Raw genomic sequence first — 11,686 nt, 5'->3', positions numbered from 1 at the left:
GATGATTTTATGAAAATTTTGTTCGAAAATTCTGACGTTTGGGCACTCAATTTAGTCAAAAGGACTAAATCGTAAAAAGTGCAAAAGTTGAGTTCTACATGCTAGAGGTGACCAATTTTTATGAAATTTTAAATTGGAGGTCCTTATATGGTAATTAGACCATTGGTTAAGTTGGTGGACAAAAATGGACATGGTTAGGCATGTTTTCAAAGTTTTTCATTAAGGGCATTTTGGTCATTTAGTTATTAAAAACAAAATTAAAAGCCAAATTTTGTCCATCTTCACCCTCTTGGCCAAAGCTTGCATGGAGAAACAATGGCTAGGATTTTTCAAGCTTCTAAGCTCGATTGTAAGTCCGTTCTAGCCCCGTTTTTAATGATTTTTTCATTTTTGTAATCCCCATAACAAGATCTATCTATTTCTACCATTAAATTGAGCTAGGGTTCATGTTTAAAAATTGACCCATGTGTGACATGCATGCATTTTGATGTCTAATGTTGGAAAATGAGTGTTGGGTGTTAAATAAACGACTTTTACTAAGCGATTTTCGATTAAAACTTCCGAAAGGACCGTTTTGTAAAAGTTGTAAAAATGGTATAAATGGGTCTTATGATGAGAATTGTAGTTTGCTATAGTTATGAAAATGGCTCATCTATGCTTATAGAATGGGAATATTGAATAAAAATCATTTTACGAGCCTAAGGGAAAAAGTGTAATTTCGACAAAATTTAGGGGCAAAAATGTAATTTTTCCAAAATATGATTTTGAGTCAATTTGAATAATGTGAGTCCTAAATAGGCTATATTGAAATGATAGATCAAGGAAATCGAGATTCGGGCTTAAATTGGGAAAATACAAGTTTTGGACTAAAATGGTAATTTTGCCGTTTCCGCATTCGAGGTAAGTTCGTGTGATTTAATAAGCATATTATTCATGTTATTATTGTTATACATGAAATATATCTTGCTATGATTGTATTGAATTTGATGTTAATGAACATTTGATGGAAATTGGCATTTTAAATGAAATGAATAAGTTTGTATGAAAACTAGGTGATATGTTATTTTTGGTTGTATGGGCTGATGCCCAAATAAACATGAAAATGTGTTGAATTGAATGTATATTTCTTGATCATCTATGCATATTGATATACTTGATGAAAAGAGAAAATCCTGGTTGAATAAAAAGGGATATCCGATGGATAAATCATTGTTTACATGACATGAGATCCTGCATGTGTTGCAGAAAAGGATTTAGCCCGAACGGGTAATCTGTTGATCTCAATATAGAAAGGATCTAGCTCGGACTAGTGTTCCTCAAGTGATCGAGCCTCCCGAAGAATATGGGTGCATTAAGGATTTAGCCCGAACGGGTAATCCGATTAAGGACTGAATTTAGCCTGGACTGGTAATTCAGATCCAAACTTATGAGAGTGTATGTCATTGTAAGGGATTTAACCTGGACTGGTAATCCCAACAACACTCTGTGAGTTATGATACGGGGGATTTAACCTGGACTAGTAATCCCGCCGTAATGAGTGAGGTTCGCGGGAGTGCGTACTTGAAATGATCGCTTGCATGACTTGACGATAAATGTGATATCCATTGAGATTCCAAGGAATTCAACGGGAATTAATATAAGAAATGGAATGGAAATACTTGAAATGATAAACTCATCTATATTTAGATGATACTAGTATGATGTATATGATTGTCATGTTTAGATGAGTCGTTGTGCTAAGAGATAGCACATGTACGTACTCGAAATCTATGAGCATGTGTTTGCCATGTGAAATGAAATGGACTTGTGATAAGAGTGCAAATGAATGAGTGATATTTAAGATAATAATTTCTATGACAAATTTGTGATGGTTATCATCATGTTGCACTAAGACAGATTAGTACAATACCAACGGTTTGACTTTGAAAATCCACCAAAAATAGTGAAAATTGAGTTAGAAGCTGAGTAAAATATGAAATTAAATCTTATCAAGTCTACTTTCAGATAAAGGACACGGTGTAAGCAAAGGAATCTCATATGGTGCGATATTTGAAGTTTTGTGAAATAGGGTCAGATTGATCTTGGACTCCCCTATCTTAATTTTTTAAAATCATTAAAAAATCTTTAAAAAATTATTATGGGTTATAATTTATATGCTTAAAATCCTTAATGAGCCTATTTTCAAGGGAAATAGACAGAAGCATCATCTGAGTCTCGCACTATGAGATAATTAATTTATAGTAAAGAGAGCTCAGAACTACCAGACAGCAAAATAGGGGTAACTTTAAAGACTAAACTGTACTTATTGGCTAGACCAAAAATTCTTAAACTTTTATTATACGAAGATATGTGAGTCTAGTTTCAGGGAAAATTAACGGTTCTCAATTCAGAGTCCCGTAGCTCCAGATACAAATAATTTAGTGACCATGACTCAGGAAAATAACTTGACTAGACTTTGAATAAATAGAAAGAATTTTAAAAATAGCAGTTATCACATTGCTTATTATTTTTCATGCGAGCTTACTAAGCGTAAAGCTTACTACCTCCTTTCCATTTCTTTAGCATTTTCAGGTTTACTCGGGGTTGGAGATCATCAGAGGCAGCATCACACTATCGAGACATCTTCGTTGAAATATTAATATATTTATGCTAGCGATTCCAAGTGAGTGGCATGTATAGGGACTTAGTTTTATGATAGATGTTGTTATGAGTAGCCAAATGTATTGGCTTATAATGATTCATTGAATATAGCCATGAGATGTGGCTTATAATGATTATGGCTTGTAAGCCTATTTATCCATGTTAAGCCCTAATGTTTGTGATGTGGATATGCTTGTTGAAAATGCATGTTGATGTATAACATGTGTGTATGATGAATGCTTCATGACCAATCGAACCGGTCATTGTTATGAGAAAATGCATGATATAGAAAAATAAAAGATGATGATGTTGATTGAACTTGAATGCTCAAGGTCTAATGACACAAGTGATAAGTGAATAATTCTAGATTGTTAGTAAAGGTGGTGCAATAGATTAATGGTCATGGATGTTTGCATCTAGACTTAATATTGCACGAGCATGCGAAATACATGAATAATGACATGTTAATGTTAAGAATATATCTTAATGAAGGAGGTTAAATCATTAAAATGATGTCATGATATGCGTCCTTAATATATGTAATGAATTTTGGAAATTAAGGGTAACAAAAAGGCTTGGAAAATAGCCTAAGTGTTAGTCACATGAGCAGAGACACGACCATGTGTCTCAGCCGTGTGGAGGGCACGGCCTAGCACAAGGGCGTGTGGCTTGGTCATGTGGTTCATTTTGCATGATGACGTCATAGTCAGAGAGTTACACGGCCTGAGGACATGGGCATGTTGAAGACACATGGGCGTGTCCCTGTGTCCACATGGGCGTGTGGCTCCGCTTCATGGAAAAATTTCATAAATTTTCCCGAACCTTCCAAAGTTCCCGGTTTAGTCCCTAATTACTTTCAGAGATGCTTAAGGCCTCGTAGGCCCAAATAAGGGACCTTAAGATAAAAATTGAAAAGTTTTAAATTTGAACGAGCAATTTTATGGCCCGGTTTGTATGATTGTTTGTGTTTAAGTCTGATAATGCCTCATATCCTGTCCTGGCATCAGACACGGGTAGGGGGCATTACATGGAACACATTAATTTCTATTGTGTCGAGAAAGCGAATCACCTAGGAATTCTACCAAACCAAACTATGTAAGAAATATACTAGTTAGAGGTTTCTGGATCAGAAACATAAAGAATTTCTTGAACTCAAACAAGGTTGTATGTCTGTATCAGAGTATGAGCGAGAATTTGTCAGATTGAGTAAATATGCTCTTGAATGTATTCTGACCAAGATTGCTATGTGTAAAAGATTCGAATAAGTATTAAATGAGGAAACTAAGCTTCTAGTTGGAATTCTTGAGCTGAAAGAATTTATTGTATTGGTTGACTAAGCACATAAAGCTGAGGAGCTAAGTAAAGAGAAAATACATGCTGATTTTAAAGCTAGAGACTCAAGAAAGAGATCGACTGGGAAGTCATATCAATCGGTTTCAAAGAAATTGAAAGAATATCACAATCGTTCTATAGCTTCTATGGGTTATTCTAGTAGAGACAGAGGTACCCAACGCTTCAGCCCAAAACCGCAAGCTACATCTGTAGCAAGTGTGGGTAGTTTCAGAGATGTTTGGCCCGAGTGCATGCATTATAAGAAACCACATTATGGTGAGTGTCGATTAAAGAATCAAGCATGTTTTAGGTGTGGTTCCTTAGACCACTACCTTAGAGATTGTGCAGAAAAACTTGAGAAAGAGAAAGTTCAAACCACATGGCCGAGCAATACCACTGCGAGAGGTAGACCACCTCATAATCCCAAAATGTGAGTGGTGTCATGGTGTTACTAAAGATTCTGCTGTGAGATCCGAGGCATGAGCACCAGCTAGGACTTATGCTATTCGCCATGAGAGGATGTTTCTACGCCAGATGTTATTACTAGTACTTTCTCTATTTTTAATACTGATATTACTGTTTTGATTGATCTAGGGTCCACTCTTTCATATGTGTGCACGAATTTAGTATCTAGTAAGAATTTACCCGTTGAGTCCACTGAATTCGTGGTTAAAGGGTCGAACCCCTTAAGTCAGTATGTGCTAGTTGATAAAGTTTGTAAGAATTGTCCTTTGATGACTTGGGGTTACAATTTTTTAACTGCTTTGATGCTATTACCATTTGATGAATTTGATGTGATTTTGGGCATAGATTGGCTAACTCTACACAATGCTGTTGTAAACTGTAGACAAAAGCTTATTGCATTGAAATGTTAGAATGGTGAGACACTTCGTATTGAATCTGATAATTCTAGTGGGTTGCCTATTATTATGTCAACTAGAAAAGGTTGCAATGCTTACCTTGCTTATGTGTTGGACACTAAAGTATCTAAGTTGAAACTTGAATCAGTGCCAGTGATTTGTGAGTATTCTGATGTGTTTCCAGAAGAGTTACCTGGATTACCGCCGATTAGAGAGGTTGAGTTTGATATTGAATTAGTACCAGGAACGTCATCGATATCGATAGCACCTTATAGAATGGCCCCTACCAAGTTGAAACCACAGCTGCAAGAGTTGACAGATAAGGGTTTTGCTCAACCTAGTTTTTCACCTTGGGGTGCATCGGTTCTGTTTGTTAAGAAAAAGGACAGATCGATGAGATTGTGTATTGACTACCGTCAGCTCAACAAGGTTACTATTAAGAATAAATACCCATTGCCTCGAATTGATGATCTGTTTGATCAGTTGAATGGTACCACAGTATTTTTGAAGATTGATCTTTGTTCTGGCTACTATCAGCTACGAGTGAAAGATTCGGATGTGACCAAAACTGCATTTAGAACCAGGTACAGCCACTATGAATTTCTTGTGATGCCGTTTGGTTTAACTAATGCACCTATAGTATTTATGGATTTGATGAACAAAATCTTCAAACCGTATTTAGATAGATTTGTTGTGGTATTTATTGATGACATTTTGATATATTTCCAAGATAAGTCTGAACATACCGAGCATTTGAGAATTGTGTTGCAAACTATGCATGACAAACAACTGTCTTCCAAATTTAGCAAATATGAGTTTTGGCTCCGAGAAGTCAGTTTTCTGGGACATATAGTATTGGTTGAAGGCATCAGAGTTGATCTGAGTAAAATTTCAGCAGTTGTTAACTAGAAACCACTGAGAAATGTATCCGAAGTTCGAAGATTTTTGGGATTAGCCAATTATTATGGAAGATTCATAAAAGGGTTCTCGATGATAGCTACTCTAATGATGTGACTATTACAAAAAAGATGTGAAATTTGAATGGTTTGAGAAATGTCAGCAAAGTTTCAATCAATTGAAAGCACTATTGACTGAGGCACCAGTTTTGGTTCAACCTGAATCAGGTAAACAATTTGTGATTTTTAGTGATGCATCTTTAAATGGTTTAGGCTGTATTTTGATGTAGGAAGGCAAAGTAATAGCTTATGCTTCCAGACAGTTAAAGCCGCATGAAAAGAATTACCCGATACTTGACCTAGAGTTGGCAGCTATCATGTTTGCATTGAAAATTTGGCGCCATCATTTGTTCGGTGAAAAATGTCATATATTTACAGATCACAAGAGTTTGAAGTATCTAATGTCACAGGAAGATGTTGACCTTGAGGCAGCGTAGATGGCTTGAATTGTTAAAGGATTATGAGTTGATAATTGATTATCATCCGGGGAAAGCAAATCTAGTTGCTGACACTCTAAGTAGAAAGTCTTTATTTGCTTTGTGATTGATGAATATACGACTGATATTATCTGACGATGGTTCAGTCTTAGCTGAGTTGAAAGCTAGACCGATATTTTTACAGCAAATTTGCGAAGCTCAGAAATGTTATGACGTGTTGCTAGCTAAACAGGCACAGTGTGAGTCGACTTCTGATTCAGAATTTTAGATAGGACCTGATGATTGCTTATTGTTCGGAGATAGAGTTTGTGTACCAAAGAATCCAAAGCTTACTTAAAGAATTTTACAAGAAGCTCATAGTGGTAGCTTATTTGTTCATCCGGGAAGTAATAAGATGTATGATGACTTGAAACAGATGTATTGGTGGCCTAAAATAAAACGCGAGATTTTTTACTTTGTATCGAGATGTTTAGTATGTTATCAAGTTAAAGTTGAACATCAAGTACCTTCTGGATTGTTACAACCAATGATGATATCGGAGTGGAAATTGGATCGAGTTACTATGGATTTTGTATTGAGTTACCCCTATCTCCGAGAAAGAAAGATGCCTTTTGGGTTATCGTTGATTGTTTGACGAAGTCTTCACATTTTATTTCTGTACGTATAGATTTCTCTCTTGACATGTTTGCTGAGTTATAGATTTCTGAAATTGTCAGGCTACACAGAGTGCCAGTCTCCATCATCTTGGATAGAGATCCGCGGTTTACATCACAATTTTGGAAAAAAGTTACAAGAAGCTCTTGGTACTTGGTTACATTTTAGCACTGCATTTCATCCTCATACCGATGTTTACTCCGAATGAGTAATTCATATTCTCGAAGATATGCTTTGTTTTTGTGTCTTAGAGTTAGAAGTCAACTGGGAGAAATATTTACCATTGGTTGAATTCGCATGTAATAACAATTTTTAGTTGAACATAAAAATGGCACTGTATGAGGATCTGTATGATCGTAAATGTCGAACTCTGTTATTCTGGACTGAGCTCAATGTGAAAAAGATACACGGGGTTGATTTGATTCGTGAGACTGAGGAAAAAGTAAAAGTGATCCTAAATAGTTTGAAAGCAGCTTCAAATTGTCAGAAATCGTATGCGGATCTTAAATGAAAAGACATAAAATTCCAAGTTGGTGATAGAGTATTCTTGAAAGTATCGTCTTTGAAGAAAGTTCTTTGATTTGGTAGCAAAGGAAAATTAAGTTTACGATTTATCGGGCGGTATGAGATTATTGAAAGAATCGGACCTATTGCCTAACACCCCTAACCCGTATCCGTCGCCGGACTAGGGTTAAAGGTGTTACCGGAAATATTGGAACATTTTACAAATAATTCATAAACATCATCCACAATCATAATCAAACATTATCATAGAGTCCCTTATATAGGTCATTGAAACCTTAAACATGCTTTAAAAAGGGGTTGGGGCTAAACCGAACACATACAAAAAATTTTAAAACTTAAACATTTTTCAAAGTTATACAGGTCACATGCCCGGGTGAATAGGCCATGTGCCTCACATGGCATTAGACACGCTCGTGTGTCTAAGCCATGGCAAAACAGGGCATACATACTGACTTGTCCACACAATTACAAGACACGTCTGTGTGCCAGGCCGTGTGAAAATTAGGAAGGCTACTGACTTGGGTACACGGCCAATCACATACCCGTGTGTCTAGCCCGTGCTCGAAACTGACTTGGCCACACGGCCTAGCACGCGCCTGTGTGTGCAACCGTGTGGTCTGCCCAGGCTCATTTCTAAAAGGCCATTGAGAAACATGGCTAAGACACACGCCTGTGTCCTTACCCGTGTGAGCAAAAATAGGCCATTTACAAGGCCATAATGTCACCCCTTTAGGGTCCTCCCTACAAATACCATTCAAGCATCAAAAACATCATATTTTCAACCAATTTCAACCACAAAAACATTCATTATTCACATCATATATTCCTCAACTAAATTCAAGCTCATTATTCAAACTAAAACATACATATTTACCTACTAAACACATTCAATTATACATATTCTTAACACTAAGTTTCACTTTCATTCTCATATCAAAATCATACCATTTCCATAACCAACCCACATTACCAACTTACCAAATTGACCATTTCTCACAAGGTCATTCATGACCATATCACATAGGCAAAATTTGCATCACATGTCATAAACCAAAATCAAACCATAAGTTCAACCATAATTAAGCCATATCACATGGCTAAATATACACTTCACAAAACATAATCAAATACCTCTAGCCTATACATGCCATATTCCAATATTTACACATTCAAAATGTACCAAAATAGAGTTTGATAGTGTGATGATGATCCTCGACGATCCCCGAGCTCCCGATAGCTTCGATATCTTTAAAACAATTGAAAACACACACAAAGTAAGCTCTCAAAAGCTTAGTAAGGCATATACAAATAATCTTAACACATAACATCAATCTAAATCAATTCATTCATATAATTCAAGGTAAAATACAGTCACATAGCCATATATCTCTTATAATTCATTTGATCATGATTAACATATAAATAACTTGTCTCATTCTCATAGCAACTCATACTTATATCATATGTTTAGCAAAGTACAGGTTTATATCATATGTTCACCAAGGTACAGGTACTTACCTTTCATTCTCAAACATGATATACAATTCAAATGTACCGGAATCTGATACACATTCACATAGTTATCCATTTTCTCAGAATGCCTATTGAACCATTCATAATCAATAAGGATACTCGGATAGCTTAGAAAGGTCATACAATGCCAATATCCTAGATGTGGTCTTACATGTAATCAAATATCGATGCCACTGTCTCAGATAGGGTCTTACACGAAATCAAATACAATGCCAATGTCCCGGACATGGTCTTACACATAAATCATAAGTCGATGCCAACATCCTAGACGTGGTCTTACACGGATATGGAATCCTATGTCATGACATATGTATCTTAACTATTCCTATGGTTCGTATGGGGCTTTTCAGACGTCGAAACTTTGTCCATACTTTCTCAAATGTCTCATGCTCAACTCATATAATCATTTATCATTGTTTAATAGCATAAAAACATTAATAATTCAATTCAAAACATATTTATTTGTATATCGACTTACCTCGTTCAAATTCGAACGGACGAAATTGACTACTCGACGACTTTCAACTTTCCCTGATCTAATTCTGTTTTCTTTTGTTCTTGATCTATATAAATTCAAATTTAACTCTTTTATTCACCAAATCATTCAATTCAATCCAAAAAAAACATAATTAGGGTATTTTGCAAATTAGCCCTCACATTTTCACATTTTGACACTTTAGTCCCTATTTCATAAAATCAAAAAATACACAAAATTTTCTTTTATACAAGCTTAGCCGAATTTTTCCCCGGCTCATACAAGCCCACATAATTTAATTTATTTTACATTTTAGTCCCTCAAAATAACATTTTTACAATTTAACTCAAATTACTCAAATTCATCAAAAATTCAAAAACAAACATACTAACCAACACATATCTTTCATTTTCCATCTACTAACATTTCAAAACTCACAAAATCAACAATGGCATAACTCAAAATCATCAAAAAAATTAGAAATTGAGACATGAGCTTGATAGATTACTAAGCAACGATCACAAAAACGTAGAAATTATCAAAAATCGAACAAAATACATACCTTAATCAACAAATCTCTTAGACAAACCCAAAAAGCTTTCATTTCTTTCTTTTGCTTTGTATTTTCGGCACATAATGGATGATAATGGGCATTTTCATGTTTTTGTTTTATTAATATTAACATAAATATACATTTTACTATTTTAACCTTATTATAAACATATAATAAACACATAAATAATGGTCATTAATGTCCATTAACCATATTAATGGCCCATTTACAACATAAGGACCTCATATTTGAAAAGTCATAGAAAATAGACACTTTTAACTAATAGAAGGCCACTTTTACATTTTACGCGATTAAATCATTTTATCAAATTGAGCACACAAACGATTAAATTTTCATACGAAATTTTCACAGATATAAATTCACATATAATAAGCATGGAAAATAATATTAAAATATTTTTTGACTCATTTTTGTGGTCTCGAAACCAATATTCTGACTAGGGTCTAAACCGGGTTGTTACAACTCTCCCCCCTTAGGGATTTTCATCCCCGAAAATCTTACCGTTGAACATATTCAGATATTGCTGTCTCACAGCATCTTCAAGATCCCATGTAGCCTCTTCAATACGGTGTCAATGCCACATCACTTTTACTAACGGTATTTTCTTATTTCACAGTTCTTTTACCTCATGAGCTAAGATACGGATCAGTTCTTCATCATAGGTCATATCAAACTGAATTTCAATCTCAGATAGAGAAATCACATGTGAGGGATCAAATCTATATCGTCGAAGCATCGATACGTGAAATACATTGTGAATCTTTTCTAGCTCTGGTGGCAACAACAATCTATAAGCAACTGGCCCAATACGCTCGGTAATCTCATACGGCCCAATAAACCTCGGACTCAGTTTTCCTTTTCTACCAAATCGAAATACTTTCTTCCACAGGGATACTTTCAAAAACACTTTGTCACTGACCTCAAATTCAACATCTTTTCATTTCAAATCTGCATATGATTTCTGACGATCTGAAGCTGCTTTCAAACTATCTCGGATCACTTTTACTTTCTGTTCAGTCTCTTTTATCAAATCAACCTTGTGAACTTTATTCTCACTTAGCTCATACAGCATTTTCTACCATATAAGGCTTTGTACGGTGCCATTTTAATACACGGTTGAAAACTGTTATTATAAGCAAATTCAATCAATGGCAAATATTGTTCAGACGAACCTTCAAACTCAAGAATGCAACATCTCAACATATCCTCGAGGATCTGAATAATCCACTCAGATTGACCATCCGTCTATGGGTGAAAAGCAGTATTGAAGTGCAATTTCATACCTAAAGCTTCTTGCAATTTGTTCTAAAATCGTGAAGTGAATCTCGGATCTCTATCTGACACAATAGAAAATGGCACCCTGTACAATCTTACATTATCAGAAATGTATAACTCAGCTAATTTATCAAGCGAGTAATCAAATTTTATAGGAATAAAATGCGCTGATTTTGTCAATCGGTCAACCACAACCCAGGTAGCATCTTTTTTTCTCAGAGATAGAGGCAAACCTAAAACAAAATTCATTGTTATTCTATCCCATTTCCACTCTGGAATCATAATCAGTTGTAACAAACCGGATGGCACCTGATGTTCAGCTTTAACTTGTTGACAGATTAAACATTTCGAAACAAAGTTGGAGATATCTCTTTTCATTCCAGACCACCAGTAATGCTATTTCAAATCATTATACATTTTCGTAC

This window comes from Gossypium hirsutum, chromosome A12 (genome assembly GCF_007990345.1).
Source record: "Gossypium hirsutum isolate 1008001.06 chromosome A12, Gossypium_hirsutum_v2.1, whole genome shotgun sequence".
In the NCBI taxonomy this organism is placed as follows: Eukaryota; Viridiplantae; Streptophyta; class Magnoliopsida; order Malvales; family Malvaceae; genus Gossypium; species Gossypium hirsutum.
The sequence above is the reverse complement of the archived record's forward strand: the minus strand, read 5'-3'. Positions refer to the sequence as shown.